This window comes from Engraulis encrasicolus, chromosome 15, assembly GCF_034702125.1.
Source record: "Engraulis encrasicolus isolate BLACKSEA-1 chromosome 15, IST_EnEncr_1.0, whole genome shotgun sequence".
Classification (NCBI taxonomy): domain Eukaryota; kingdom Metazoa; phylum Chordata; class Actinopteri; order Clupeiformes; family Engraulidae; genus Engraulis; species Engraulis encrasicolus.
Genome location: NC_085871.1, coordinates 4,367,469 through 4,374,968, shown reverse-complemented (window position 1 = coordinate 4,374,968; position 7,500 = coordinate 4,367,469). Strand labels below are relative to the sequence as shown.

At 43.3% G+C, this 7,500-nt stretch overlaps 1 protein-coding gene across 1 annotated transcript in view; it reads right to left on the bottom strand.

The window, feature by feature from the left end:
• tmem178bb (transmembrane protein 178Bb) overlaps nucleotides 1–7,500 on the bottom strand; it is a 241,419-nt gene that overhangs the window by 224,494 nt on the left and 9,425 nt on the right. The gene's annotated exons all lie outside the window — the stretch shown is intronic.

The window sequence follows — 7,500 nt, the reverse complement described above, 5'->3', positions numbered from 1 at the left end:
GCCTATAGGCGCGGCTACTTGTTTTCATTATTTCATCATTTTTGGTTGGTGGTGTGCCGCGATATTTTTTCAAGGGAAAAAGTGTGCCTTGGCTCAAAAAAGGTTAGGAAACACTGCTGTAAGATACAATAAAATGATGAATATTCTGCACAAACATATCCGCAATGCTCTTTCTGCTATTGTTCCTTCAACCCCCACCCCACACACACACACTACTAGCCACCCGCACCCCCAGTCCCACCCACACACGCATATGCATCGTACAGGCAGACAACTATGATTTCACTGCATGGTTTCACTGTAATACTTGTAATAATTGTGTGAATGTGACAAATACATCTCCTGGTATCCTTATATACTTGCATGATGCATGAAAAATAAGTAAGGATTGAGTAACACAATTCCTAAGCATGTCACACCACAGGACAGGAAGTCACACCACAGGAAATTCACTGCATTGTGTCCATTTTAATCCTTTTGAAATCGTGCCTGACCTCCGAGCTCATGCTAACTAGATAATGATATTGTGTTTAATCTTAATATGTGTTTTCACTCATAAAAAAAACAAAAACATTTTTTTCCTTCCATAAGAGCAGTCACACCACGGGACACCATAATGAACCTAAGCATTGTGTGACAGAAACATTGCAATATGTAGACATATTAAGAGGTTAATAGTCACCTTAAACTTCCACACCACTCTCCAATAACTGAGGTATAACTGGTAGGAGCCTGTATTTAAGACCCTTGTAGTTGGCCTTGCAGCTGCCCATCCACAAACCTGACTTACATGTCACCCCACAAGACGCAATTTGTGTTACGAAATTGAACTTGTAGTTAATATTACTGTATTGATTTTTTTTCACATTCATATTTTTTTAATATAAGGTTCATATTCATGCAATCATGCCAAATGCTTTATAAATGATTGAAAATGTTGTTGGTTTATTTTATAGCTGTATATATTCCAGGTTTTATTAATGTTACAGTCACACCACAGGACATTTGACATATAAACCTTTCCATGAATCTGAACAAAAATGTTTCTTCTCATGTAAGACTAATATGAAACATGATGTACCACATCTTTCATTCACATTTGTTTACAAAGTTTTGTAGGTTTTTAACTAATGTTACGTAAAAACAAGGCGTCATGTCAACCACCCAAATACAGTATGTAGAGTACATTGTGAGGTGTATATAATATTTAGTTCAGTGATTCTCAAACTCTGAGCCGTAGCCCACTGGTGGGCCGCAAAGGTATTCCAAGTGTGTCCTGAAATCATTTTCAAAAAATCTAAATGTGTTTTGCTGTGTTGCTGTTGGCTGTTCATTTGAGTTGCATTGTTTCTTGGGCCAGAGGTGGGCACCGAATATTTGTGAAAATTTCAAGTTGTGGGAAGTTTTGGGAAGCCTTGCTTTAGTCCCTTTTTTGGTTCCTTCATTTCCTTGAAGTCAACGAGACAGAAGCCATGAACTGTGTACAAACAGATAGAACTTTGGTTCCCATTGTTATATACAGTCTATGACAGCAACGCACGGCAATCAAGTGTAAGTTTGATTCATAAAGCACATTTGAAACATTTACGTACACGGATGTAAGTGCTGTGCAGAGACTAAAATGAACAGCATGGCCAATGTTTTCAATGCAAAACGAAAACCCCACTTCAGTAGTGCCATCATTAGTGACTGTGTCTGCACAGTAAAAAAAAAACACTATTCTGAGAATGTATGGTTATTTTACATTCTCAGTTATTTTATTATTCTGAGTGTTGAATGAACACTTCAAATCCTATGCTGTAAAGCTGTGTTTAATTCAACCCTCTGCGTGTGATTTCAACACATATATCCACCTGGGTGCTATGCGATCATTAGTAACTGTGCCTGCATGCTTGCCGTGCATTGCACTGCACCGGCATCTCAGGTGCTTAAGATCAAAGCACGCTATTGAATGGCGTCTCTCCCACGAGCATTCATCACGGCTTAGCGGAATAGGGTAGCGAGCTAATGGAGAAACTGATCCAATCAATGCCTGGTTCCAATTCCCCAACGGGGGCGGAACCTACAGCTATCACACATCCTTAGGATAGGACGCTGTCTGGCTGAACCTTGCCCTGATTGACTGGTGAAGGCAGCCAATTGGATCTCTCCTCTCACCTGTGACTGACATGCTTTCTCGTTGCTCTTGTGGCATTCAGCCATGTATCCAAGTCTGACTGTGTCTGTCTCTCTTTCTCTCCCCCCCTTCCTCTATGTGTCTCTATGCACCACCTCTCTCTTTATCTTTCCATCTCTATCTCTCTCTCTCTCTCTCTCTCTCTCTCTCTCTCTCTCTCTCTCTCTCTCTCTCTCTCTCTCTCTCTCTCTCTCTCTCTCTCTCTCTCTCTATCCCCCCCCCTCTCTCTCTCTCTCTCGTGTCTCTTTTTCTGTTGTCCTTTCTACAGACACCTTTGACCAATCAGAGTCCCCTGGTGCCTAGTCACCATGGAGATGTCATGCCTGAGGAACACCTGAGAGAGAGAGAGAGAGAGAGAGAGAGAGAGAGAGAGAGAGAGAGAGAGAGAGAGAGAGAGATAGAGAGAGATGCAGAGCAGGAGGAGGGAGGTAGAGGCAGAGGTGTGAATGGAGGAACGAGGAGAGAGGAGAAGAGAGGGGTGTATCGAGCATAGACATGAATAGTGGGATGAGAAGAGGAGAGGCAGAAAAAAGGGAGGGAGGTGGACGGGGGAGACAGAAGACAGAAAAGAGGAATGAGGAGAGAAGAGAGTAGGAAGAAGGGAGGGAGGTGGAGAGGGCCAGGCAGGCACATAGGCATGAACGATGGAATGAGAGAAGAGAAGAGAAGAGAAGAGAAGAGAAGAGAAGAGAAGAGAAGAGAAGAGAAGAGAAGAGACGCGACGCGAAGAGAAGAGAAGAGAAGAGAAGAGACGCGAAGAGAAGAGACGCGAAGAGAAGAGAAGAGAAGAGAAGAGAAGAGGGTTGACGTGAGCACAGCCATTGATGGTGAAATGAGGAGGAGAGGCAGAAGAGGGGAGGAATGGAGGTGGTAAGGAAGTTACAGAGGCATGGGGAGAAAGGAGGATGAAGGCAATGTATGAACAATGGAATACGGAGAGGAGAGGTGGATAGGTAAGGCGGGGGGGGGGCAGTGTTGGTGTTGAGGGGAGCAGCACAGACTTGAACAGTAGAATGAGGAAAAGAGAAATTAGGAGAGGTGGTGGATGGCATGAACAGTGCAATGAGAAAAGAGGTGAGATGACGTGAGGTGAGGAGGTGTAGTGACAGAAAGGGAGAGAGGAGGAAGAAGGAAGGGAGGAGAGGAGAAAGAGGAAAAGAAAGAGAAGGGCGTGTGGGGTGTTGTGATCCATTGACTTCCCTCATCAGGGTAATGCTAAACATATTTCAATTGAACGACAGCAGAGAGACAGAGGTGGGGAGAGAGAGAGAGAGAGAGAGAGAGAGAGAGAGAGAGAGAGAGAGAGTTATGTGAGAAGGAAAATACAGTAAATGGATGAAAGACAAAGGAAAGCAGACAAGCAGATGGAAATGAGACATGGAGACATGAGCGTCTATATACGAGAGTATGGTACAGTTGAAAAGGAAGAGGGAATAAGAGAAAGAGAGAGGGATTGAGGTAGAAAAAACAAAGAGATAGAATAAAAAGAGAGAGAGAGAGAGAAAGAGAGAGAGAGAGATAGAGAGAGAGAGAGAGAGAGAGAGAGAGAGAGAGAGAGAAAGAGAGAGCATTAGAGGGAGACATCATAGAGTGTAACAGTAAATGAGAGAGAAAAGGAGAGAGGAAGAGTGAGTGAAAGCGAAAAAATGGAGACACAGAAAAACAGCGAGAGTGAGAGAAGGAGTGTCATTTCCTTCCTTCCTTCCGCCTAACAGCTCCATGTGCTCTCTCCATTCCTTCTCCCTCCACTTCTCCCTGTAATTGCACAAACAAGCAGCATCCATCTCGCCAGACGCACCGCCAAGGTTCTGGGAAATGTGCATCCACTCACACACACAGACACAGACACACACACACACACACACACACACACACACACACACACACACACACACACACACACACACACACACACACACACACACACACACCCACACACACACACAAACACACACACACACACACACACACTTATCACGCTTAAGACTGACGAACACCCACACAATTTAAATGCACCAAGCCTCATTTTCTCTCCTTGAGAGATGATGAACATTGACTGGCAGTGCACATTACAAAGGCTGCATTTGATCTGAGTGAGATTGTGCGCGTGTGCGTGTGTGTGTGTGTGTGTGTGTGTGTGTGTGTGTGTGTGTGTGTGTGTGTGTGTGTGTGTGTGTGTGTGTGTGTGTGTGTGTGTGTGTGCGTGCATGTGAGTGTGTGTATGTGTATGTGTGTGTCTGTGTGAGTGAGTGTGCGCATGCACGTGTCCGTGTCTGTGTGTGTGCATCTGTGCGTGCGCTTATGTGCTATACGCGTGTGTGTGTGTGGTCATGTGCTTGTTTTTGTACAACTGTCGCACAGGCATGAGGGCATGCAAACATACAGCATCTGTGTAATCGTGTCCGTGCGTGCGTGCGTTGTGTACGTGCGTGCGTGCGTGCGTGCCTGCGTGCCTGCGTGCATATGTGTGTGCGTATGAGCGTGCATGTGTGCTTGCATCAAGTGCACTAATTTCAGTTTCAACACAAGGCTATGCTCAGTAAGTTTTCTAGATAACAGCTCCAAGACTTTACTAACTTACAACTTCCAAGAAAAGACATACTGATCACCCTCTTCACCTACACTCACTCCGCATTATGCAGTTAAGACCCGAAGTCCTGAAGCTTTCAGCTGCTGTTGCTATTTTTCGTACAGTATGCCTTCTAAAAACGGAGCCTTTTCTACAAAATGCTCAGATATTACAATACAGAGATACGCCAACGTAATACATTGCTATGGGTTCCAGACATGAACAGGTTCCGGTCTGCTTAAAGGGGCGTGCAGTGTCCGCTTGACTTGAAATAAAAAGTTCGTTTTTCCTCAAAAGGTCAAACAGTAGGCCTACAAGTTACAGCTTTAGGGTTTGCTTGATCATAGATTCAAGTACGCTCAGACCCTCAACAACCCCAGAAAGTTTTCTTAACTGAGTTGTTGTATAAAATCTATGCCTCTCATCCATTTCAATGGGACAGTACTTAGAAAAGCAGCAGGTCTCAGGCACTCAGAGGTAAAATCAGAAGAATGAGGTAAATTAAAAAAGCCTTTATTATCTGTGGCTACTCATATTAGAAATTAAAATGCCAACATGTTTCGACCATAGGTCTTCATCAGGGCCAAACAGTATTTAGGTCTGCATAAAGCGGGCATCGCCCTCCCCTTCCCCCTGTAAAACGAGAACCCAGAAACAATGGCTATTGGCAGCCCTCTCTATTCGTGTCTCCCTGGTATGCTTTCTGAGAACTGAGCTAATACTGCATTGTCATAGCAATGTTGTTACGATGTAGTTGAGCGCTTTCAGTAAAGAGTGAACAGGCCCGTCAATGACGGGCCCATCTGCAGTAAGAGGTTATAAAAACGTTAATTTCTCTGGGTCTTCCATATCAGATAGTTATTGTTTGCAGGCCTCAGAGCAATGCCAAATAATTGTATTAATGAACTGAATATTTTTTTTTGCTCCAAAGATGATTATGTGAATTACATCTGTGGCTTGTGATCAAAGAGGGGAAAGAAAAAACAAAGTGTGGGGGTTTCAACTTGGGAGATGATGTTACCAGGCGAGGTTTTGCGGCAAAAAACATTATTTTGTCCTATCTAATCTAAAATGAACACTACATTGAATTACAGCATAGAGAAGAAAGAATAGCAAAAAACAACAGTGCAACAGAGCTATATTTCTGACTAATCTGGTTGAACAGGCGCCGCAAGAACAGAGACAATGTACTTGTCTAAATGAATTACAGTTGACGCTCTTATCCAATTCACACATTATCCAGAGTTGAGTCTGGAAGATGTCTTCAATCTGATGACCTTCATACTGATATCACACGTTTACGAGTCCTCGGAGGAAAACAACAATATCCGTTTCACACTGCTGCCGGAGAAAATGTGACATGTCGCATACACAGACCTCGCAATATTGCATATATGAATTGCCGCATACTTGCATACTATACAGATAACGGACATACATAGTAGTACACACGCTTAACTCAGAAAACACCACCACTACTGAAATAAATATCTTGAATGGAGGCTAGAAACCGTAGTCATCAGAAGAGTCAGCCGAAGCTTAAATTCGCCATACTGTAAAGACGAACAATGATTCTCTGTCTTCCGCTTCAGCCCTGAACAAACATCCTGAAATATACTTGTAAGGAAAATATCCGTACATGTACCTCAAACATAATCACTTGTGTATCAGCTGCTAGCACTCTGAGATGTAAACATTCAAAGTGTGAGGAGGGGGTTGAAACATTGTTATGACTGTGTAGATTTTCAGTCAAGCCTTGACAGACACCTCATAATCTGCCTAAATGCAACTTTAAGCAGTGTCTCACATGACAAACACTAACCAATGTTGATGATGGCATAATATGCATACATGGAAATCAGGTAGCACAACAGACTGTCATCATGCTTTAGCGTATGCAGTGCACGCTAGTGCATTCAGCGTGTTGGTGCGACGCATTTTGAAGTTAAGTCGTGCTCCTCAACGCAACGGTAAATCGCTTTCATGCACTTTTGACACGTGACGAGGTTTGCACAGTTTTCCCGCCATGTCTGCAATTTTGTTCTGCCACAGCGCATTTCTGTTACTAACCCTAACCCTAACCCTGTGCCCTTACCAAAACCATCCCTAAACCTAACCTGTCAGTAAAGCAATGTTTCTGCTGCTTTACTTTTGCTAAGAACAGAAAGATAAGGTTAATTTCTAGCTAAATTGTCCTTAAACCAAAACCATCCCTAAACCTAACCTGTCACAGGGCGTTGTGGAGCACGCCTTAATTTGGAAATGCGTATTGGACACACGCAATAGTGGGTTCAAATCAGCGTGTCATAGATACGCAATGCATGATGACAAGTTGAGCACAGACGTATCACAATTTCATCTCATGCCACACACTGTGCAACACATCACATCAACAACATACATAACTTAAACAAATACCCTACAATCAAATTGTTTAAGTATGTCTCTCTTGCCACAGGTAGTGTCTTTCATGTCACACACTACATAACAGGAGACAGCCGTGTCCTAAAGGCTATAGAGGTGGTCTTAAGATCAGAGGATTGCAGGTTCGAATTCACTTTAAAACCCGACATTGCTCCATGGACTGTCACCAATACTTTGTAAATAACCGTAAGTCGCTTTGGATGAAAGTATCAGCTAAGTGTAATGCACTATAATGTAATGTAATCTAATGTAATAGCAATACATCCTTCCACAGCAATGTTTCCCCCAGAAGTTTCGTTAGTCATCGTAGTGAGGGAATGGCCGGTAACAG